We start from the raw sequence: 25795 nt of genomic DNA on the forward strand, positions 1-25795 counted from the left end.
CAGACAATTATTGAATGAAGGAAGGTGTTAATGCTTAATTATTTAATTATTCCTATTCTCTCCGTTAAATATATCCCTAATTTATTCCATTAATCTCATTCTGTCTCTGGAGTTGTTGCACATGCTGATGTACCCGTTAGGAAGCTTGAATTTCACCACACAATACCTGTGTGGTGAAATATGTAATTTTTTGGTGCAAATAATGTAATGTTCAAAAAGACATTTCATTCATTATGGAGTATGAGTTTGAAAATGCCTTTTCCATGATTGTCCAAGACAGATCCAGTAAGGCCAACTTATGTTTAAAGAATTAAGCAACTTGCTTTTAACAGTTCCCTCACATTCCGCGTTTTTACCCTCCCTTTCTTTCTTGTACTTTTTTTTTGCCAAGAGGATGGGAAACTTTATGCTAGATTAACAGAGGCGCATCTTACTTGCCCTGTCAGTTTGTCAAGTTCAACTCAGCAGAAGCAGACCACCTAAAAATACTCGTGAGTAATTTAAATGTGTAGGTTGGTCCGTGCAGCGCATGAGGAAAGAGGCTGTCAAAGTCGTGTCTTTGAAATCTGAAAGAATAGATTAGAAATGGTTCATAGGGTTAAAGTTTATCACGTCTCTGCCTTAAGGGGAGAACAGACATTTGGAGAAATACCAAGATGCAGGGAAAATACTGCTTATGTTATCTGCATATGCTTTATTTGTGGATTATTTTCTGGAATATGCTGTCATTTGAAAGCCATTTATCCTACAATAACAAGCACATTTTATCTAATTTAGGAATACGTAGTCAGTTGTCTTTGTGGTCATTTAGGTTAGAGAGAAAAGTCTGAAAATATGGGAAGATTGATCAGTGATTAAAAACCAGGATTCAGTTGACTTTTAATGTTGCTTATGCACTGAATTACATCAGTCACACACACGTTCTTTCATCACTGTCCAGCCTCCTGCCCCATACACACACATATGTATACACACACATGCATGCACATAGACACAAATATGAAAAATGCGTATGACTTTCTCCAGAGGCACTCTAGCATGCAAACGCAGAATACCATGGAAACGAGATGTGTTATTTCAGGTTAAATACTGTGCTAAAATGACAACTACGCAAGTCCTGGTACCTGAATTGACTTCTGAGTTTACTTAGGTGTGATGGTGTGGGACTGCCTTGTAGTGTGCAATACTCTGTATTTCTTCTGTTTAAGATGAGAAGTCAGCAAACCTGTTTCTCTTTTCCCATCACTGTAGTCTGTCTTCCTCATGCCTTTCTTTACCTTGTTTTTGGATCCTTTTTGCATTTTCTTCTTCCTTATGCTACACATTTTCACCTCTGTCCACAGTTACCTTCTTACCTTTTTCCTATCATTTTTGCTAAAAATTGGCAAACTGCTTTTCCTTCACAACAGGAGGTGGTTTGCTTGGCTTCAGGTTTGAGGACAACTTGACTTTCCTTTTCATGAAGATGAGAGACAGAAGAGGGAGCTCATCCTCTCCTGTCCCAAATGAGCTGTGTAATTCACCTCAGACAGCAACTGGTCCCTGCACAGAGACCCTTGTATACACTGTGTATAGTATACAGCTGTTACTGATAATGGCAAATAGTTTATGCTCACTAATGTACTCTTTTTCTCCACCAAAATTTTCTAACCTGTTGAGTACAGTCTTGGAGGTTGTATTTACTTGCCTCCATTTTTGGGGAGGGTTAGGAAGGAGAAATAGAAATGCTTTTAAAAAGTTGTGTTTCCTGTGGATTTCTTCCTAATTATGTCATTCTATATTCAGTATTCAAAGAAAACAATAATTCCAAAAGGCTACATTTCATGTTGGCCCCAGAAAGTGTTATGTGTGAACAAATGTAACAGGTATTTTATAGTTTTGCTTAGGGGGTGCAGCTATATCACAGTGATTATAAGAGTTGCTTATGTATTATCTATACGTTGCCTCAGCAATGGCTGAAAATAAGTTGAGTTTTATTGACTGAGTGATGGTTGAAACCTACCAACGAAGCTTGCATTGGGCTATATGGTAAGAATCAGTCCTGTGGAGCAGGGAAACCAGCATTACATTAACAAACATAAAGGAGCATTTAAACTCTATGGACACTTCTACCTGAATGTCTTCCAGCAGGGAATGTCTTCCAGACATCATGCTGCTGTACTGCACACACAGCTGAGTACTTTTAAGGGAAGAAGGAACAGTTGTTTGTTCTTGCCTGCATGTGACAGAAATAACTCTCAAGAAAAAGTCTTTAAACTGCTGCAAAGAGTCAGTCCTCTAAGAACCCCTCTGCTGCAGGAAATAAGATACCTAGGCTTTTACCTAGTCTAAATCAGCAACATGCTATTTACTTCAATGAAATTATTCTGATTTGAGAATTAGGCTAGAATATTTTTTCCAAAAATGTGCTGATTGTTCTATTTCTCCCTGATTTGTTGATCCAACAGTCAAACAGTTATTTACTTAAATAGTAATTTATCCATGAAGCAAACAACTACAAATGATTAAATAAATGACACTTGATAGATTTCAAAGACCCACAGGACTATGTGAGCCCTAGTGCATTAGCAGACTCTTTATTCTGCCATTTGCTCAATAGGGAGGATCAATGTTTACCAGCTCTGTAATTAGCTTTCCAGCTCAGGTAGTTGGAAGCAGCTCTATTTTTAGCAACAAAGCACAAGATCACAACTGCCAAAGCCAGAAATTAAGTGTGTGACAACGACCATTTTGTGCATTTAAAGCTCAGTGAAGCTGTTTGGAATACTGAACAGAAGCAGAGATGGTTGCTTATAATGTAATTAAGTATCTTGAGGCAGCAGGGTCAGGAATATAGAACCTGTGATGAATTAATGTAGTAGTAAAATAAAAAGATTTAAAAACTAACCTAAGGAAAACTAAGATACCCATATTTGTAGAATCTGTATGGGGAATGAGAAAGAATAACATCTTAGTGGAGTCACATGAACAGAAAGATCTCAAAATGTGTGTACATGCGAATGTGCTAATGTTTTAATGTAATAGAACTGCTAAGGGAACAACAGGAGCACTTTTTCGTGTACTGATAGCTATAAAATTATCTGGGAAGGTACTTGGAAGTAAAGAATGTTCCACTGTGTGAAATAAATTATTGGGTCTACAGAAAGGTGAGGGTTGTTTTCACTGAAGAAGGACAGGGAGGACTGGGGAAGGACAGAAAAGACATCTCAGGCTTGCTAAGGATTTCTTGTTTGGAAAAGATGTAAGAGATGTGAACAGAATAGATGATATAAGCAATTTCACATAGGGAGTGATGTTTCTTAACGTTTATTACAGAGAATATAGTCTGTCTGAAATTGTTTGACATGTGGATATGATAGCAGGAATCTATAAACAATTACCTCAATGGTGCCTGTCCAATCCATATTCTTATATCATGGATTTTTTTTTTTTTTTTTGGGGTGTATAACTCACCAGAAGAATTCAGATATTTTTCTGATGATTTTCCCACTGTTACTTATTAGACCAAACTAAATACTTCTCCACACACACTAGAGAGAGAGGGAAAAGCAAAAAGATAAACTCATTTTGTAAGTAAGCACAGTGCTATCATTAAACTTGATAGGGTAAACAGGTTAAAAACAGTACCTTGTGCTTCCAGCAAGAACTTCTAGAAGTGACAATAAATAGTTAGCGTTTGGAACTTATATAAGGCTCTCTGAAGCTGAAAGGAACTCTCTTGTCATGTCATGATGTCATATACCTGAATACATATTGAGTTCTTGCACCTCCTCCTAAAACCCTGTAGAAAGGGTACTGGCACAAGTGGGCCCCTGATGTGGATAGTTCTGACAGCTTCTGTTTGGTCAGTCTTTCACTGATAAATAATTGCAAATGAAGTGAGGCCTTCAGCAGGTGTGATCCTTCCTTCAGGTTTTAATAGTAGCCTTTAATTAACAAACCCCAAACAAACCTATCCAGAGTGGAATGTACCCTGCTATTGAAGGCCCAAATGTAGTTTGGACTTCATAAAGCAAGTGTGCAGGAACATTGTAAAGTAATGAACCACCTATGAATATCTAATGAAAGTCCCTAAAGTGGGGTACTGCATCATCTGAAGTGACACATATTGCCTCTCTTTAATTTCTTAACAACTCTGCAGTATGGTATTCCTCCTATTTGAGAAAGTTCAGGCCATTCTGCAGATTAGCAGGTTTAACTCTTATTGGGAGTTCCTATGTTATGTTTGGTGATGAATAGTTTTGGAAACAGATGGTGTCTGGGAAACACACTGAAGAAGGATTTGCACTTAAGATACAAAAAGAAAAACAACCACTCTTTCCAGTTGCATAATTTATCTTCTCTGCCTTTTCCCTCTCCTGTTGTATTTAAAGCTCCTTTTAAAATTTTGATTATAAGAAAGCGAATGCAGTTATTGTTTTATAACTGTAACCAAATAGTACAGAACATAATAGGCTAACACAATGTATTCACCAAAGTTTATGGAAACTTCATCCTTTAAATGATAAGTCTTTATAACTGAGAAAATGTTAAAACTACCACTAATAATTGTTTTGAAAGATGAAATCTGTCATTGAAAGACAGAGTGTATGTTAGGTGATAAAACCCCCACTGCATTTCCTGACTGTCAGAATTAAATTAACTCTAAATGAGGTATCCTACTTCTGTTTAATTCAATATCCATAATAGAAACAACATTTAAATGGGAAGATTTTTAACAGCAGAACAACTCACCTCTTCCATTTAGTAGATGTAAAGCACATCTATTGTGTATATACAGAATGGGAGGGCTAATATGGAATTACCCTTTGATGGATGGTTTAGTAAAAATTAAACACAATAAATATGTAAAAAAAATGTAGTGCCTGAAATCACCTTTGAAATAAGGACGAAGAGCTTAAGCTTCATCAACAGTTATGCTTCTGGTATTCATATTTGCAGAGGTATTTAAATTCTTAAAGACAGGGACTTGTCCATGATACTTGTAAGTATGTGTTAGGAGCTTCTGTCCTTCTCTGATGCCTCAGCTGAAGCTGTATTCCAGAACGCCCTACTTTGACCTGATGGTTCTCTAGAGGCCTGAATTTCTGTCTTCTGCACATGGCTTGAGCCATTCCTTTTGAGTAGTGTCTAGATTCTGTTTAAATCCCTTTAAAATCCAGATGCTGGATGAAGCTGCTTTTGGGATTTTGGCATGTCTTGCAAATAGTTCGCCTAGAGGCAGTACTGTTTGGCATTAGATATGTCAGGCTACTTTATTTAATAATAATAATAAAACAGCTTGTTCATGGTCAAGTACAGTGTGGTGGTATGTTGAGTTTATTTGTTCTCCAGTAATATTGTATGCAAAATATAGATCTGCAAATAGATGTGTGACTTTAGGACTCCCGTCCTCAGCTCAGGGGATGCTACAGCCAAGCTTCTTGTCTCCCTGTCTCCTCCAAGACCCCATGAGTTTGCACTTCGAGTTGCAGCAGAGGGCCTGAAGCCAAGAGTAAGCCACTGCATCCACATAAGTTAATTAATAGATGTCCTGTGATGATTTTGTTTGAATTCCCTGTCACTGTAGAGGGAAATGTAAGCATCCTTACTTTCTCACAAGTTTCTCTGAACAGATAGATGTCTTGCATTTTAGTAGGGCTGCTTGGTCCAAAGCAAGTTAGACACTAATACAGTTTCATGGTTTTGGCAGTCAGATTCTGATGGTTACTGATGGGATGTGATGATCATGATACATTATTTGGAAGCAAGGCTTCTTAGATCTCCAGGGTTACTAGTCAAGGCATTAGCTACAAGACTGCATTCTTGGTTGTTTTTTTTCTCCTGTAATTATGACAATAAAATTAGGGATTCCTTCCCCCCAACCCAGGAATTAAATTGGAGTAATGAAAAAGATTAGTATCATTGCTCAAAGTGATAATGTGACCTTTGGAAGCACTATTATCATGATTAATTGTCTGCTGTTTGTTCTCTTTATTCTGGCCTTTAAAAGTCTGCAGATTACCTCTCAGACCGGAGAACTCCAAGGATGGATAAATAAAAAGTTCCTGTCTAGCTGGCTATTTTCCTCATCCAGTTGGAATTCAAATGCAATTGTGTCTTTACCCTATGTAAATGTATTCCATCTCCAGATGTCTTTGAACCTTTGAAACATTAAATGTGTAGGTGAACGATTAACACAAAGCTTTCAGTACGGATTCGTGTGCGTGGTTTACTTTTTCCTGTGCCATTAGGAAAATCAGGCAGTTTATAGACTAGTGTATTAGAGAGGGTCAGGCTGGAGTCACAAATCTGAAACAGATAATCAGGAAAATTACTGACCTGGCTTTGAGCCAGGTGATTTTCTTCTCCATTATTTCATTAGAAATTTGGCTGGTGTCCCATTATTAAGTGAGGAAGATGTCTTCTGAAAGCTAAGCTTATATTAATTGCATCCAATTTTTTTTTTTTTTGTGAACTGTGTAATAATATTTTAAATAGACTGTATTTTGTTAAGGAAATTTTATTTTGTCTTTTATGTTACAGAAGAATACATTTCTGTTCATTTTTTACTGAGAAACAGAAATGCTTAATTAGAGACTAAATATTGGTGTCAAACCTAGTAAATTTAAAGACCCAATGAGTCTGAAATATTCTGCCCCACTTCCAGATTTTGTTAAGCAAGCAGACAAAATCTAATAGATGGTAAGTGCCTCAATTTTCTTTTGGTGCCAGGCTGAGATACCTCAGTAAGACCTTATTTACTTATCTGATCACAGTAATGATGTGTGCAGACAGTGTCAAAAACTTCTGTGATCATAAAAATAAAAAAAATTGGTTCCTTCCAACCCAAACCAGCCTGTGATTCTATGATTTGCCTTTTATCAGAACCATTATATTGGTTTGGAATGATAAATTCGCTATAGGGGGAGCTGCAAATGAAATTATGTTCTTTTTTTTTATTCCAGCCATTTGAAGAGCTGGTGCTCTTTCTAGGAGCAAATTCTACAATAGCATTTTTGAATGATCTCTGAGGATATTATATATCTTAGAATAGTTTTCACTGGATATTTGTTAATGCAATATTTGAATTACTAGGACAGGTAGATATTTAATTATTTAATAAAATTCTGGAAAGAGAATATACTGTAAATTTAAACACTTGCATGCATTTTATGTTCTTCTTTCTTGCACAATCAAACTGTTCATGGTGTTATGGCAGTTAATAGCTCCAATTGCTGCATATGTTTAAAAAAGTTCATGTCATGCTTTTGCTGACCAAAAGGCCAATGTTTCCACACCATGACAGTATGTTAGTAAAGAAACATCAAAATTTTGCATGAAACAGATCTAAAAATAGTTTGACGCTGCTCTGTGGTGATTTTAAATTTAATCGGATTGCACAAGTGTAATTGAAGGCATTTTGCAATTGATTGTAGCTGCTTGCATGGAGTGTGACCAGAAGTAAAAATAATTAATTAAACCTTGAAATATAAAGAAAGAGAAGAAATGAGTGAAATGGGGCAGTTTTCTGATTTCTGTTCCATATGCTACACAATACTGCTTCTCTCCGAGTAATGGGAAGAAGGTGTCATTTAAAATGACAGTAGCCAGTAATTATTTTTACTATTTCTGAAATGCATATGGTTGAGTGGACCAGAATGAGAACAAACCTGGCTTTAGCTTTAATATTACTTATCTATTAAATTGATTTCTCCATCAGTTACTCTTCACAAAGAGTAAGGATTGAAGTTGAGGGGAACCTAAGTGCTTATATAGTTGTGGAAAGGAGATTAGATTCATGCCAGTAAGCTGTTTGAGATGCTGTCTAGCTGCATTTGAAGCAGGAGGTCATAGACTGATGCTGAAGAGGGGGATTAGTGGCCTCTAAAATATTCTAACTGAATTTTGTACAGAATGCTGTTGAGTCAGGGAGGGGGAAATAATACAGTTTTGCAGTCACTGGAAAAAGACTTGTAAGCTACTGGGCTGTATCAGACTAGAACACTCACTCAGAAGAATGATAAGGTATATTAGTTTTCCATCTGTGTTTTGGAGGTTAATGAAATTACTTAGTGAGGTAACGTAGGCTTCTAAGGACAAGACTTGAAAGACCATATGGTGGTCTTCTGTGTTTAGTATTTCTATTTAGGTTCGGGTTTATTTATTTATTTGTTTTGCTTTTCCTTAGCAAACAACCTTTACATTGGAAATGGCCCAATTGTCAAGTACAGAGATTAGAAATTGAGCATAGAAATCCTGACCTTAAATATATAATTTTAATGAATGTAGCTACTTAATTTTTTTTTTTTTGAGGAAATTTTGTGTCCTAGCAGTTAACTGGATAATTGGGTTAAAAACTGCGAATTTATAATCTTTCAACATTTTTTTGAGATTTCTGAACATTTTCCTGACCCATCCATAAGGAGTATATTGGTGTAATTTTTTTTTGTTTTGTTTACTAATGACATTCTTGTAATTGCACACATTTGCAATGGCAGTCAATATGATGACCTGACTCTGATCCTCATCAGTTGTTGTCAATATGAATCTCTGATTTTTTTTTGAAGTGCACTTTTATAGTTAATCTGAAGTTTTGTATCTTCTCTTTCATAGAATAGATAAAGATACATATTTCTTTTTGAATGCTGACAAACTCATGTCTACTGTCATGAAGATCCTAGTTAGTAACTATCTTTAGAGCATGACATTGAGTCCTTTACTGTCTGGAAAAGCTTTCATATATACCTGTTCCTATTCCCCATTCCAACACACCAACCCTTAAATTTCAATATTAATATTATTTTCCCACAGAAATTCAACTGGGATTTTCACTGAAACATTGAACTCTGATGTATCACATAAAAACCAACCTAAGCACACACCCTACTTCAGAGGCTCTCTTCTCATTTTTAGATTTAAAGTTGAGGGGAAAAAAGGGAATATTTGAAGTACTTGATATTCTTAAATATTTTTGTATTGAAATATGCACTGAATATTTTGTTTGATAAAAAGTCTATTTTACCCTGAAAATTGGCTAAACCAGTGAAGTTTCAACATGCTGTACTTTTTGGGTAGTGTTTTTGGTGGCTTCTAATAGAATTGTTTTCCCCTTTTATAGTCAGAACTGGACATTGGATTCCATCACTATCTCTCAAAAAGTATTTGCATTTTGTGATGTTTAATTGTAGCTACACAAAGGCAAGAATTCTGAAGGAAGCAAAGGTTTGACTTAGATTTTTTTAGAAAGAAATTATATTTTGAATATACTTAAAGTGGCTCAGGGTTGATGTCATGGTCTGATATTTGCAAGATGTGAATGCATTGACTTTGGACTCATTACAGAACAAGTAAAACAGAGCTACTTCTTTTTCAGGCTTCTCTACGTACACATTTGTGCTGACCTACAATGTGCTTTTCTTTTGTCCTGAATCATGTCTGAGCCAAGAGCACTTGTATTGTGCTGTGTAGTGATTTTCTTAAACTCGTGTGCCCAGTATAGCTGGGACTCTATTACACTGTTATCCCAGACCTCTAAACACAGAGTGCTACCATTTTAATTCTGTATCACCTATCAGCAGAAGGCTCTCCTGATCAAAACAGAATCTCTCATTTATTTTGGCATCCTTTAAAATATTTTAGCTGTGCTGCTTTTTCTCCAGACCTCTTAAGGATTGTGTCATCCTTGAAATAAAGAAATCCAGTCAGTGCTTTTTTTGTGAGGCCTAAAGCACAGTGTAGCTAAAGGAACTTTTTTTTGAATCCATAATGTGTTATAATTAGTTACAGTCTTAACTGAAGGCTTCAATAAAATTCATGCACTTCCGTCCCCCTCCTTTCTTCTGTATCTTGTTGGTAATTGGAATCAAGAATAGTTCAGCTTTAACACATATCTATATGGTGAATTGGCTTGTTCCAAGTGTTCTTGGAACAATTGATCTAAGGCATGATGTACTTTCCTTGGTGATTTCCTTGGGCGCATTTGAGTTTACTCCTGATTGTCTTTCCAGGATGAAATGAAGATACATTTGATGATGTTACTGTCTTTAGTACCTGTATTGGTACTAAAGTCTCATTATACACACTGAGAAGACTTCTCTGAGCCTTCTTTTCTCCAAGTTTGTTTTATCTGGTTCCAGCTCTCTCAGCTTCTCATTGTATGAGTGATGCTTCTGTCTCTTAATCATCTTCATGACTCTGTACTTGACTTGCTACAGTATTTCCATGTCTCTGTTGTACTGGGGAGCCCAGAACTGGGCACAGCACTCTCCCACTGGTACCAAGTGCAGGGAAATAATCACCCCCCTACACCTTCTATTTTAACTAATACAGCCCAGGATGCTCCAGGTATCCAAGTATGTCTTTTGCCTCATGCCACCCCTAAGTCTCATACTATACTCAAGGGCACAGAACGCGCTTTATGTCTTATTAGCACCATGCTGACGGCATGCAGTGAAGCACTTTGCTGTAAACACAATTCATAGAAACATAGAATTTTGGTTGGAAGGGACCTTAAACATCATCTGGTTCCAGCCCCCTGCCATGGGCAGGGACACCTTCCACTAGACAAGGTTGCTCAAAACCTCATCCAACCTGGCTCATAATTGTTAACTGATAAATGTTTTTGAAGGGGATGAGGTCCAGAGGAAATGCTGATCAGTTCACTTCAAGGGGTACAAACATTAAATTGTCCATTAGTCCACATAAGTGGACTTCATGAAAATGATGATTGTAGCCAAAGGTATAAAGTGCAAATTTCTGATTACTGTGATATCTCTACAAAAGTATGTCCTAGCAGATCTTATCCATGGCAGGTGTATATTGACCTCTCCAAGTTATATTAACAGTTTAGCAGTAAAAGGTATAGGTACTGTTTCGAAGGGAAAGAAAGTTTAGAACAGAATCCAAGCAAAAATTTCACAGCATGTTCCGAGAATTGAATTTTGCACCTGATCTTTATGTCTGGAATACTTATAATCAAATCAGTTCAGCTAAACACTGCTTTCTACTTTCTCCTCCTCCTAAATCAGCCTCCTCTTCATACATGCTGAAAGAGTTACCTGTACTATTCTCTTTTATTTACTTTGTGGGGCTTCTTCCTCTTGTCATCTTTTACATAAAGATTTTCATTATTTTAAGTGTCTCTTTTTGCTCAAGTGGGAGAGAAAAAAAAATAATGCAGGGTTAATTAAGTAACTTAGTAACTGATTTTCCAGTTGCAGAACTTGTTGCATCTTGAAATGCTGTATGCATATTGTAAAATATGAGGCCTTAAAAATTACCTTGAAATTTACAGACCTATGAAGTATGCTGAAATTAAAATTTATTCAGTAAAGATCTATTTTTGAGCCTCTGTGTATATAAAAATTGTTAATCCCTATATTCTAATAGGGTTTATATAATTGTGGTTAGGGCTGGAAGGGACCTTAAAGATAATCCACTTCCAGCCTCCTGCCAGGTCCTGTGCTAGGGACACCTTCCACTAGACCAGGTTGCTAAAAGCCCCATCCAACCTGACCTTGAACACTTTCAGGGATGGAACAGCCACAACTTCTTCCAGTGTCTCACTGCCCTCAGAGTGAGACTTAAATAATGTTTTGTTTGTATGACTTGTCTGTATGCAGCTGATAATTTTCTACTAGCACATAGTCTGTATGTTTTTGATCTAAACCTCCTATTCAAGAGTAGCCATTTGCATTTCAAATCTGGGGATATGACATCAGAATTGACGTATCATCACTAAAATGAAATTCTACTAAAGCTAATATTATAAATTCCACTTTTTCTGCATGTTATTGATAATCAGTAGCAAACAATTATTGCTGCATTATAATTACAAGAGGAGTCAGGGGAAAATGTCTTCATCAGCATGCAAGCTATAATTTTTAGTCCATATATAGGGAAATTTGTGCTAATTTTCTTTCTGAACTCTAAAGCTAAGATAGTGATTGCAACACTTGGATGGCTTGTTTCCTCAGTTTGCTTTATTCTGGTTGATTAGTTCTGTCCTTATGACTTGGAATAATTCTGTGTGTATTGCAGGGTATTAATATCCCTTTAATTAGTTGCTTATTGCTTGCATACACTGTGTAAAAAGTGAGGAATCATTGAACAATGCATTGAAAAGCGTTCAGTTCCTTTCACTACTAACCCTTTTATGTGTATAATAGAAAACAAGAGAAGTCAAGGTGTCCTTGCAATGGCACATCGTTTTTCTCTGCACAGGTTTCTTTCTTCATGTGTTAGAATCCTATTTATGCAACTCCTTCAATAAAAAGGAAAAGGAATGCCAGTAGACTCGCACTGTTTTAAGAAGGTTATACTTTGAATTTCTAAGTACAAAATATGTACTTCCTGGTAAAATAGGGTCAGGTACCAGATGCTAGAAACAAATAATTTCCCAGGTAAGCCTTCTAAGTCCTTTCACATTTTTGAACATACCTTTCATGTACAGTTTCTGTTCACATAAAAATATTTATTTCTGTTGACAGATCTCATCTGCTGTTTCCTTGGCATCACTTGTATTTCTGTGCATGACTTTAAGTCTGTTTCACTAAATCTACCTGAGAAGAGATACATCTTGAATTTTGTGTTCAAAACACTATCGCTGCTATAGAATCATTCTTTTCTCTCCACCTTTTATTTTCAGCCATTCTAGAGGAGTTATTCTCATTGCCTATTTTCCACTTGATAGTAAAGTTAAACATGTGAACATCTCATTTTAATTAATTACCAAAAGTAAGATCCATTTTTTTAAAGCATTAAGAGAAATGAAACGAGACAAGTGGAAATAAGAAGGTGCTGACAGAAAGATGATTATTTGCAAGTTAGTGTAATAAAAAGTAATAAGATCAGTTGTTAATATAAGTGTATTTCTTTGCAGTTATATTCTTTTTGTCTCCTGAATGTACCAAACCTGAAGCCAGTACTTCAGCATGGTAGAATATGATAGATGCAATTATTTCTGTGAAAGTAATAAAACAAAGGGGTCTTAAATTATTTGTGTCATGATTTTGCTTGGGGCTTCAGTCTTTATGCTATATATTCTTAGAATCATAAAAAATAATGGGCATGTACAGAAATTCAAATGCGTAGTTTCATACTGTGTATCACTTCCTTATGTATCTGCAGATGGTGTCTATTTTTGCATATTATGTTTTAAAGGTTTCATTTTATGCTGGTTAGAATACATTGCAGACTCTTGTATTTGATGGGGTAAATGTAGGGGAGTACAAGGACTCATTCCAAATGATTAATTCAAAGATTTATATGTATGTTTTGTAAGCCATTTAGTTTCCAATGAAGACTGTAAATTGTTACCTTCCCTTATTGCTAGTTCTTTTTAATTTTGGTGGAATTGTTTCCTTGTTCAGTCAAAAATGCCAGAATTCTGATCTATTAAATGTTTGGATGCTTGATGTTGAAGGCTTTATAGGAGCATAACAAAATTAAAGACCTAGAAGGAAAGAATACAAGAGTTAATTTCTTATAAGGTTTTGATTCAGATTGCAAATAAGCACTCAACATAATTTCAAGTAAGGAAAATGAAAGCAGTGTATGTTGAAATTATGCATGACCTACAAAGATAAAGATAGCCATAGAGATTGTTGGTCACAGGAGTGGGTTTCAATCATCAGTCACAAATTGAGCAATTCAATTAATCATGTTTTTTCCCTGGGGTCTCTGGAGTTTGTATGTTTCTTGTTGATCAGGAATTTCTATTGCTGACTTCTACACTATCTAAGCCCCTTTTGGAGGCATTAAAGCTCTAAACCAGGAAAAAAAAAAAAAAAATGATTGCAAACCACTGTAAGATAAACCCCATTAGTCAGCTAACTGTGGCAAAAGAGCAAGGCATTTGTAGACATCACTACCAGAAAGAATGTATCTTACTTTTGTCGTGCTGCTGAAACTCCTCAAGCTCTGAAAAGCATATTTTTCATGTCTATTTGAGAGGTAACTGAAGTAAAAGTTTGAAAGAGCCGTCTTTTAGAGGAAAGGAGTCTCAAAGTTGATGAAATAGGTAAGATAAATGTCATTTTCCTTATTTTACTTCTCAGGAGTTGCTGGAAATGACTCTGATTTCAGAGAGGCTAGAACTGGTCAATCAGCATCATGTAGCGATTGTTCAAATTGATAGAAATATGTTTCTTGGTTTTAGTAGATAGTATTGTCTGACAGGATGTTAATGAAGCAGGTCAGCCTTGAGAACTAACAGAAGCAGAACTTATTACTGGTTTAACTGCTTGCATTCTGTCTCTATGGATATACTTTCCTAGTGTCATTTAGGATTTCCTAGCTTCATCCTCTAAACTGATGAGGTAAGTGAGAAACTGTCTCATGTTAGTAGTTATTTCCAGGTATGTTCAAAGGTATGGCACTAGAACCCTGAACAACAATTTTCAGGAAATTTTGGGAATTAACTGTTCAAGCCTTAGTCTTGCAAATAATAAACTTTCTTATGAGTAATCTGACCTACTTCAGGCTTCTGCTTACAGATATGGTGCGTGCCATTTCACTCATTTGAAGAGGTAACTTACCCTATAAGGAGCTCAGTCTGCTTGATTGAGCTATTAAAAGAGAAAGAGAAAGCTTAATAGGAATGTAGGTGACAAATTTCATTCTTCCTGAGTAATGACTATTATGATGAGTGAAATCTTCTAGGAAGGTGAATAATGTGGTACATTCACTTGAAGTGATGCATGCTGTTTTTTCATGGTGCTGCTCTGTTTCAATGTGCAATGATTTAGTGCATAGATGGAGAACTTTTGTAAATGTGTAATTTGTTTATGATTAGAAACTTTAGTCACATACCCATAATTGAATAATATAAAAAAAGTATATCATAGACACTTCTGGATGATTGCTCAGTACTTTTCGGATCTTGTATCAAGCTTTCCTGAATGTACAATTAGATTTTCACTTTAACTGGGGAGAGGAGGGGTTATATATGAAGACATTACAGCATGTTTCATATAAGACATATATTAAACATGTTTTTAGCCTATGCATGTTCTTGCAAGAAGAGGAAAAAAAAACCATAAAAATACAGATTTTTGAGGAGGAATTTTGAGGAATGACATTTTGAAGCAATTCTGAAGGCATAAATTTTGAAGCAGCACTTGATCTATGGCTCCATAGATTGCTGAATCTGAATAGATCAACAAGATGCCCAAGAGTCTGAGTCAGTGCTATACACATTTATTGTTTCTGCTTCCAATTTATATTAGTACTGATGCTACTGAATCCTTACTTGTCAATTGCTGTCAGCAGCCAACATGACTGGGCTCTGTCACAAGGGAGCTGAGGGCAACAGCAAGACAGTGACCTCACTGATGACGTGTGCAGTCCACAGTGTCTGAACAGGACAAGCAGAGAAGGTTTGGTGACAGTAACAGAGTTCAGCCAATGGACTGGTTGGTGATTGCAAAAATAAAGCCTGTAGTCATAAGGCAGATTTGAGTTTGAGCCAAGAAAACAAGTCAGCAGGGCAGGATCAACGTCAATAAGGTATGACCAAAGTGAGCATATCTATAGCAAGGCAGAGGCTTCCATGCCGTACCCAAGCCAGTGGATGGAGGCTACATGGATAGAAGCCCTATTTGGAGCTTCTCACCACAGTTTTTTCACAGCTTAGCTCTTTTGTAGAAACCTCATCCAGGGTTACACAGCTAGGGTATGCCAGAGTTTAACTTTAACCCAAGTACTTAAACCTATGGACAGGGAAAGAGAAGGTTTGCAGAGAAAGATGGTTTAAGACTGTGCAGGACAACTGGAGCCTGTTGGTTTGCTCAGGACCCTGACACTTCCAGCTAGTGTCATGAATTGTTGGGGACATCAAAGATGGGGGTGAAAGGGATGGGAGACTGCTCTTCAATCTGATCTTCCTGTCATATAACCCTTAACACACACATTGTCACAGGCATTGTTAATGGCAGAACTTCAGCTCTAAATAATCCGTACCAAAAATTGTTCCTAGAGTTGGATGGACTTTTTCTGATGAAACAAAGTGGTGCACTTTCAGGCTTCTGACACTTCAGAGAATTTAGTTTGGTTTTTTTTTTAGAGTTGGAAGTGTTGTGTTTGGAAATGGGTATTTTAAACGTAATGTAGGGAGCTCATATGACCATGTGTACATGATGCGGACAGCTGCAACTGGTCAAGTTTGTGAAGGTTAACTTTACTCAAGAGTGAGCAAATCAATATATGTAATGAAGTAGTGTGATTCATCTACATTTGGTTATATGAATTATTGAGTAAATTCCATTGATGGTATTGACTATATTTCCACTGAAAAGAATGGGGTCTTAGACAGCTAGCTCAAATGCAGACATTTAAATTTCAGACACAGAATGACTGAGGTTGGAAGGGACATCAGTATTGTGCCTAGTCAAACCTCCTGTTCAAAGCAGGGTCAGTGGACCAGACCAGGTTGCTCAGGACTTTATCCCATCTAGTCTTGAGTGCCGTCAAGAATGGAGACTACATAACATCTGTGGGCAACCTCTTCCAATGCCTGAAAGTGCTCATGGTTTATATGAGCTCCTTATACTCAGTTTAAATTTGAGTCAGTAGTATCTTGTCCTCCCACTGGGCACTTCTTTGAAGTGCCTGGCTCTGGCTCTGTCTTCTTAATGACCTCGTCGTAAGTACTGTTAGGTTTAGAGTCCCCTGAAGTTGTCTTCTCCAGACTGATCAAACCTCTTTTCCTCACTTTCTCATCATAGGGGTGTTGCTGTAGCTTCTGACTATCTTTTTGCCTTTTACTGAAATTGCTGCAGTTTGTCACTATTTTTCTTGTACTGGGGGCATCGTACTGGATGCAGTGTGCTAGATGTAGTCTAATAAGTACCTAGATCTACTGACTATGGTCCTTTAAAACAGCCCAAATGCAGTAGGCCTTCTTTGTAGCCAGGGTGTGCTGCATCCACCATGTGAAGCAGTGGGCCTATATTTTTCTTGACCAGGCTTCTTGCTTATTTAGTGTAGAAGCTCTTCTTGTTGCCCTTGATGTCCCTTGCGAGTTTCAATCCTAGTTAAATTTTGCTTTTCCGAGACACATGGCTGTGCAGTGTTTCTAAATTCCTTCTTTGTAGCCTAATTAGAGTGCTAAATCTGGAGTAGAAACAATGTCCAATGATGCAGGCATCCCATCCCATGGACACACAGGTTGCTTTAATATCATAGATATGGTTGCAAACAGTATGTGCAAATTTCTATATATGCAAATATGTGGGAATATTTTGGAAGAAAGTTAGCAAGTGCAAAGATATATAGAAATACACTTTTTTTTTTTTTTTTTTGCAATGCTGTTTGGGTTTTGAAATAGCATATACTAATGTCAAGCTTTTTTGACAGTCTCATAGTCCAGGCACAGGCTGTGCCTGTTACGGCATTTTATATTTTTGATAGCCACAAGAAGCCATCCTGCAGAGATGAGAAAGCTGTTGCTCCTGTGTGTCAAATTTACTTGAATGTTAATGCAGTTGTCCAGCTAAATTTTATGATAATGTCTTTTTTTTTTTCTGCACTGAGCTACTTGACACCATTGTATCTGTCCCATGTAGTAAAAATATATTCCTCTTCAACTTTCTTTTAGGTAGGAATTGTCAGACTTAGCATATCAGCACATCAAATTGTATCATTGGTATGAGATCTGATTGGTTTGCCATAGCAGAGAGTGTGTCCATCAACAGTAAAAATGTAAGTGTGATAAACTGTGTTTATCATTACTTATATCAACACTTATTTTTCTGTTGTATTTGACTGAAATCGTGACAGATGTTCTGAGGTTGCCTGAAAGAGGCATTACTACAAATTACTATTTTACATGACTGCTTGTTTGTATTTGTTCTTTTATTACCTCTAATAGATAATGATATAGAGTCATGGGGAAAAAATGAGGTTGAATTGGTGTTGTGAAAGAGCTAGTTTTAATGTGGTAAGCATAAAATTATCGTGACAAGCCAAAGAAAGACTCTGTAATGTTCAACCCTAGGAAAAGGAAAGCCAAACAAAAAAAAAAACCCAACCAAATGCCTTGACAATTGGTGAAGATTTAATTGTGTAAGCTAAAAAAGAAAGCATAGTGTATTATTGTTCTGTAGGTGTAGTTTAATATAAGTTTATTTTTCTATGTGGATTGAATATATATTTTAAGATTTGAATCCTAGATTAGAATTGGTCTTTGGAGTTGAATTGTGGGTAATAGCCAGAAGCAGTAACATCCATGGTCTTTCAGTAGAAGTCTGGCTGAAGCTATTGAGTCAGAGTAGGAAGGAAATGTTTGGTTAGGCTCAAAAACTGAGTGCCTTCTTCTGCACCAGGCCATAGCCAAACACTGTAAAGCCACTTTCTGCTACAGCTCAGATGTTTTGGGGGAAGGGCAGGAGCTAAAGGCATATTTCCCACTAAGCTTGTCACAGGCTTAGAATTGCAAATTGCCTTGACAACGGTTGACAATCCTTCATTTATAAGAAGTAGGAACATGCTGAATACATACAAGTACCAGATGCTGGGAAGTTAGCCAGCGGGTATGACCAGGTAGCCCCAAAATCTGTGTCCACTCAGTCATTTTTCCTGTTTGGTATGTGTACACCAGCTGGCAGGTTGGTTAGCCACAGTCCAGTCATTCACTACGTGCTGTTGGGAATAATGTCATCAGCTGATTCTTCTTTATGCAAGAGGATGGTTATTACAGTTGTTATAGTATAGGTATGTAACATTTTCATGTGAACCTCTGAGACAGCATCAACCATATAGCAGATTACAGGCTGTTGTCTGCTCTCGTTTAAACCACTATAAATCTGAAGTAGCTTCACAGACACAGTAAAATTTCCCTCATATGTACCAGTATATTCAAGAGTGGAATTCAACTTTGCCGTCATTTCTGAAAACAAGCCATCTTTTTCATCCAAATGGTTGTCTGCAGCCACAGTAGCTCAGAACACTTGCTGAAGGTGGACTTGAACTTGATATTTAAAGCTTCTGATTCTAAAACTGACCATGTGTAGGCGATGTTTTGCATTTCCCTTTTCAGTCATTGATTTGACTCTTTGGCCTTCCAGCTCTGTTTCTTTCCATTTCGCTCAGTGCATTCCTGGCCACAGTTTATAAATGCTACAGAAATATAAATGATGACAACTGCTTTTAAAATGGAAATTATTAAACTCTAGAAAGTCTCCATCTGCTTGTGTATCAGCATACAGAATAGTTGATACCCAATTTGCATTGTGTTAAATAGGAAACAAAAAAATTGTCTTCATACATCCTGCTCTGACCCAACTAGGAATTTAAATCATCAGAAATCATTAGGAAGTCTGTCCTTGTGAGATTACTACCTATATTTTGCAGAGCTGAGGTTTTCAGAAAGGTTCATTTTAGCTTTTCATCATGTGTGTTTATCTAAAATGAATATGCAAATCTGGTTTTGTTTGTTTATTTCTGTTGTTGGATATTATAATGTTTCTGCATTAGAAAGAGATGCTGTATAATAGACTGCTGGCAAAGGAAAAGTGTAATCTTATGGTTAAAGTAAAGAGGGAATCACTGACTGTGCTGTGAACATAAATTCCAGCGGACACTCTGGGATATGAATCAGTGGGCATATGAATCCTGGATTAGCAAGAATGCTGGTATGCTGTAATGCGATTGTGCTGGATTTAAAGGCCAAGAAATATTTGACAGCTCTTATGTATAAAATATGGTTTTGTAACCGTGGTTCAAAAGTATGCTGAAATGTGGAAAGGGCACCCAAGAAGCTGCAACAATGGCCTCTAGAAAAAAAGAGAAAAATATATTTTCAGTTTATTTTGATGAGGAAAAGTTTAGGATCAACTTGTGCAAGATTCTTCCAGGACCCAGTGATCATACTCTAAGAGCATACAGCTCTCAGGGTAATTAATTCTGATTGCAAACCTAACAAAGCTAATTTATAGATAATCACAGGACTGAGCACAGCTACGTATTGCAACAAAGTACCAAAAACTGGTGATAAGACATTGTTTTTCCATTGTGTGACAAGAGGAACTACTACCAGGAATACCATGGAAGTCAAGAAAAAAATAGATGAAGTCTATGTAGTATATAAGGATTGACTCAGTTTGGATAAGACTGTATGGTTTGTCTTAAACACTAAGTCAGACTAATTGAAAAAGGTGATTTCTTCTGCCTGTGAGTAGTGTAATTGAAAATGAGCTCTCAGGTGGTTTAAATTTCCTCTGACACACGGCTGAGCAAAGAGCAGAAAAGTGCTGTCATCTGACCAGCAAAGCCTGTTAGGTTCATGCGCAAAGCACTCTCTCTTCTACTGCTCTACTGTTACTGTTCTAAAGAGTCATGTGCCACTAAATGTTGATTGATGACATCAGTTTCTGTTTTTTTCTCATTAGCAGTAGGCAAAGTCTTCATTTATTTCCATTCTCTTACACCGTAATCATCATATAGTCAAAGAAAAAGAATTTCTCATTGAAAATCTGTTACAGTTACAATTTAGTCTAGTTTCAAAGTGATCTGGGAAATGGAGAAGTGTTAACTCTGAAAAACAGAGCCCAAGGTTTCTGCAACCAGCCACTGACCATTTGTAACACTGTGTATCACACTCATTCTAGTACCATATTCACTAAAACATCTCAGAAAACAGAACTGATTTTTACTGAGCCAGCAAATAAATAATGACTTGGAAAAAAACCCGTATCTTAATATTTGGCTCTTCTAGAGGTAGCATTGAGTCTTGTCTTTGCCTTTTTCCCACAAAATATGACCAGGCTGCAGAAGGAATTTTGCATCTCCAGGTGTTAAGATCAAATAAAATGAATCACTGGTGGATATGGACTTTAGCTGGATCCCTAGATCTGAACTCTTCTGTCTCTTTTAAAAAGTTCACATGTAGAGCTAGATGTAAGCTTTGTGGCTGACACTACTTCTGTTCTTTTTATGGGATTGTATAGTCAATAAAAGGTCTCTTTCTCTAGTCTTCTGTCTTCATGAGATGTATGTTATGTTTTCCTAATATGGAGAAGGAAAAGGTATCTCTAGGTTTATTACTTTTCTTTTAATTCAGTGTATATTGAGATTGAGCTGAGTGAAAGCATTCCTGTGCTAATAGCTACATTTATTGCACTTTTATGCATTAACAATGGGAAATAATTGCCCCAAGACACCATCTGTCCTCATTTGTTGAGTTTCATTTATGTTAATGTAAAAACTGAGGGTTTGATAATCACTTGCCTACTTTAGAACTTATTTCTGTGTGTTACGTTATGGTTTTTGGTTGCCAATTTACATATCCAGCTAAGGACCTTTTAACTTCTGGACCAGCAACAAAACCAAAGGCAGTTTCCAAAGAAAGTTCTCTGAATAACTCTTCCCCTGTGCTGTCTGCTATGTCTGTCACTGTGCTGTATTCCAGCACGGAATATATTCAGCCTGGTATATCACATTTCTTGCAGCTACTGTTACATGCTGTCAGATCTAGGTTTCATGCTAGCACTTTCCCAAGTTTTTTATGGATGCATTAATTTGCTGCTCTTTCAGTTATGGCCTTTGGCACTTTACAGGAACATTCTTTCATGCACACACTTGCTTTGATCTGTGTACATGAATAGGGCTAAACGAAATATCCTGGGTACTGGTCAGGTGTAGTAGTAATTTGTTCCCTGCTCTCTGCTTTGCCAGTGAGTCTTTGCTCTAGGAAAATGAAGTGTGGGAAAGGATACGTTTTTTCACCCTGTCATTGCTTTTGTTTTCTAAGGAAACTCCCAAACCAGATCAACTGCATGTGCCTGGGCTCTAGGACCACAGTTTGAATTTGGATTACCAAACAGCCTTTACAAAACTTCTTTTGTCATACTCCTGATGTGTGGTAGGATGGGACAATGATAATTTATACCTGGTTTTACCAGTGCAGTTGTAAAAATGGTCTCTTTCATTATAACTGAGTTGCAGTGAAATTGCAGTCTCTAAATTCAGCCATCTTCTTGGCCAAAGTGTGGCCTGGGTCCAAGAAAGGCACTATGAAATTATATCCTTGACAGATGCTGCAGCATAGTCAGAGTGACTAATCTTCATTTTAACTTAGTTTTATGCCAAAGCAGCTTCATTCTGATTAGATAATTGTGAATGTGAAGCAAGACTTAAATTTAGAGAGAACTGAACACGTCTAAATGCATTTTGTGTGTTTTCCATGCAGCTGAAGTTCTGACAAGTGGACTATTAGCGTGGCTGTCATTGTACCCAGGGAAATAACGTGATTCATGCAAACTCACAGATGGCTAAGGGTCCTATGGTGGTTTGGTTCCCTGCCTCCCCTCCCCTTACTTTAATTATCTGAAACAAATTGACCACAATCTTTCCTGTATGTAAACGAAAGATCTAGGAAAACACAAAGATGCCACTTTTCTCAGAAAAGTAAGCTATGAATTATTCAATGAAAAATTTTATTTTGGGATGTTTAACTTTTGCTTAATTCTCAGTTAAAACATAGCAAGTGTTAACAACACATTAAAAATAGTTTCCTGTAATTTCCCCTAGTTTCTTTAACTCTATTTTTGGCTGCTCTCAAAAATTCTCACTTCTCACCATTTAACTGGTCTTATTTTAAAATCTAATAGTATCTCATTTTTATTTTTTTTCCTGATTTTTTTTTCTGTGCTATGTGTCTCTCTGAGTACCAAATCGCATTCTTCTTCTGGGTGTATGTAGGGAGGGCTGGTTATTGCTGCTGCTGCCAGACTTTATACAGCATTTTGCATACTTGCAGCTAAAAAAGAGTGTGGACTTAAACTTCATTGCTTTTGCAATGTTATTGTAGTTATTATAGTTATTATATATAGTTATTAATGTGTAGCAGATGGGTAACTTCTCCACCTGTTCTTGCTGCTGTATCCAGCTGTTTCAGTGACAACTATAATTTGTCAGCATGGGAATAAGTCACAGTCAAACTCTGAAGTGTAAACCCCATTTTGGCCTGAAAGCAAAAATGCCCTGAAGTTCTTCATCAGTGCCTTTTCTCATCATATGCTTTGTGATACTGAAATCAAAACAGAGATTTGGCTCCTATTCACAGTGGTTTCCCCTGTGGTGGTAGGCAGATGAGCTAAGCCAGCACTGCTGAGAGCTCTCTGAGCAAAGTCAATGCCTCTCCTTGTATTTCACAGGTCTTGTATCATTGTGACTTTCTGCAGCTTAGTAGAAGTGATGGTGTGATACCTGCTCCTTCTCCATACCCCAGCTCTATTTCCTCCTACTACACTCCTCCACCCCAATCTTGAGGTTTTCTATAATATTACAAGTCTTAAAGAAGTGGCTCTGTGGTGAATTTCCCTTTGTGTTGTCCAAATGCATAAGACTCGTGTGGAAGTAAAACTTTCATGAACCTGCTGAGTTTCTGGAAAGTGCCTACTCAGAACACATAAGTGCTGTGTGTCTCTTTCCTTGGTACTAACAGGAGTATCTCACCATTTCTGGATTAAACATTCTCCTAGAAATCATTCAGGGCAGAAAGACTCTGTCTGAAGCATTGTGCATTGCTTCTGAAGATGTGTAAAGATCACAGAGTTGGACATCTGAAACTTCAGTTTATTGTTTTAGCTGGAACTGTGATAGCTGGTATCCACAAAATGCCTCTAGACGTATTTTCCATAATTCTAGGCTGTTTTCCTGAACTGAGGTTATACATAACCTTTAATATCATTGTGTGATAAGTAATGCTCACTTTAATGTAGCCTTGAAGGATGTAGGTGTCATAGTTCTTTATGTCAATAAACCATAGATAGCAGCCTTTTGTAAGCTGAAAGTGCATCTAACACTAATTTATATATTAACACTTGACGATTGTAGGTTGATTTATCATAATTTTGTTTATTATAGCCATGCAGTGCAATTATGTTAGTTTGTTAGTTTTATAGTTTACCTCATGGTATTTTTACCTCATGGTATTTTTGTTCCTTTTCCACTGGAATTGTGGGGTAGGGAAATTCTTTTTCCTTATGTATAATACAGCGAAACTCTATTTTAATCTTATGCAACTACTGATTTTAATTGATTCATGAAAGTATGCACCAAGTGAAATTCAGTGCTATTTTACTTGGTTTCTGTCTTTATCTAAGGTCAGGTTATAAAGTCTTTCATCAGATTTTTCTTTTTTATAGTAGAAAATAACCTGCCTTATTTTCCTCGAGGCAAAGCATTGCAGGACAGGCTCCCTATCTGATGTAGTAGTCCCTGATTAAAAAGGGGGATGTATTATAACAACCGTCCATAGCTCAGGCATTGTCTGACTCACAGTGAGCCTCTCTGCGCTGTGAGCACAGTTAAGAATTTCTGATGAAGCTGTCAACAGCATTTAAATAACTAATGCCACCTGGGACTGATTTTTGGGATTGACATGGAAAAAGATGAGTAGATGCAGATTGGCTAATGTGTGTTTGTGTATACATGTGCCTGAAGGAGGAGGATGAAGTTACTCCTAAAATATTGTTAATTTGTATACATTTTTAATAACTCAAAAGCCTTGTGGAAGGAATATGGATGTGTTTAGTATTCTTGCATGCAGACCACAGTGTGCAATGTTTTATTTAAAAAATGGGAAGATGTTGGACAGTTGTATAAAAATCTTCCATAAGTAAAATTAGAAAATCCTATTGCTAGCCTATTTTGATAACAGAGTGAAATGTTGTTTTGAACTGCAGGGTGTGTATTTGACCATCTGTGTGTTTGCGGGAAGCTATCATTTTTGGTCACATACAGCTATGCAGCTTCAGTTCCTAGCAAAACCAGAGTCATTTGAAGCATTTTTAACAGTCTGAGGACAGAGCCTGTTAGTGCTGCCTGACTCTTCTGTATGCTGAGAGCCTCTTTCATTTTGTTTAATGCCTTAACAATTCTTGGTTGTAACTAGAGTTTGATAAAACTACTGATTCCCTTGAGATACTCATCAGCTCTGGTAGGGATGATATGCAGCTATTCATACCATATACCACTGGGAATGAAAAACACTTTTTGCCTTTCCCTCTTAACATGTTTCTCACTGTGTCTGTGTACGTTTCTCCGAGCTAATTCCCTTTCACTGCTACAGTACTGCAGAACCAGAATGGGCAAGATTACAAAGTAGAGTGACAACAGAAATCTAGGCTTTGGAGAGCTGATGGGAATTAGTAGCAATGCCCAGCAAGTCTGAAGCAGTTCCAGACTCTAAAGCAGCAGACAGATGCTTTCCACCTTTGTAGTTTTAGGGCTGGGAAAAGCAGGTTTGCATCTCGAGCCTCCCCATGGCGGCAGAGAAATCTTCCATCACCTTCAGAGTGAATTTTTTCATACATCTGTTTTATAGAGTAATTGAAATGAAATTAGGATATCAAAAGCTTTGGACTGTTATAATCAGCAGGAGACAACTAAAGAGTTGACAATTAATTCAAAATTATGATGTTTGTTTGCCTGAACTCTGTGAGGAATTAATGGGGTTGTGTTGGTTTCTGGAGATCAGGAGGTGGGTTCTAGTAGAATTTCCCTCAGCTCTCATATGCTGCTTGGGTTAAAGCCCTGTTAGAATTTGTGCTTTTGTCTTTATCAAGTAATGACAATTTTTAGTTGTTAAGCACAATTTGAGGGGTGCAGGCCTCTGCTTGTAGTAATTGAATGAAGGTATGACACTTGTAATAACCTTGGCTGCTTTGGCACAGTTCTGCCCTGCATCACTGTGTATGAACTTGTAACTGCAGTTTGTGATCAGTCTGTCCTACATGGAGTCTTTCTCCTACCAATTGCTAAGCATCCTCAGATTTCACTGGAAGAGCAGTGGTCCTTAACAAACATTTTT

The 25795-nt window shown here is 37.0% G+C and overlaps 1 protein-coding gene across 4 annotated transcripts in view; it reads left to right on the plus strand.

Moving 5' to 3' along the window:
* The window catches only part of PCLO (piccolo presynaptic cytomatrix protein), a 358200-nt gene that overhangs the window by 24142 nt on the left and 308263 nt on the right, over window positions 1–25795 (plus strand). The window lies entirely within an intron of this gene.

Source organism: Pezoporus occidentalis, unplaced genomic scaffold (assembly GCF_034315485.1).
Source record: "Pezoporus occidentalis ecotype Australia unplaced genomic scaffold, CSIRO_AGI_Poc_V1 ctg38, whole genome shotgun sequence".
Lineage (NCBI taxonomy): Eukaryota > Metazoa > Chordata > Aves > Psittaciformes > Psittacidae > Pezoporus > Pezoporus occidentalis.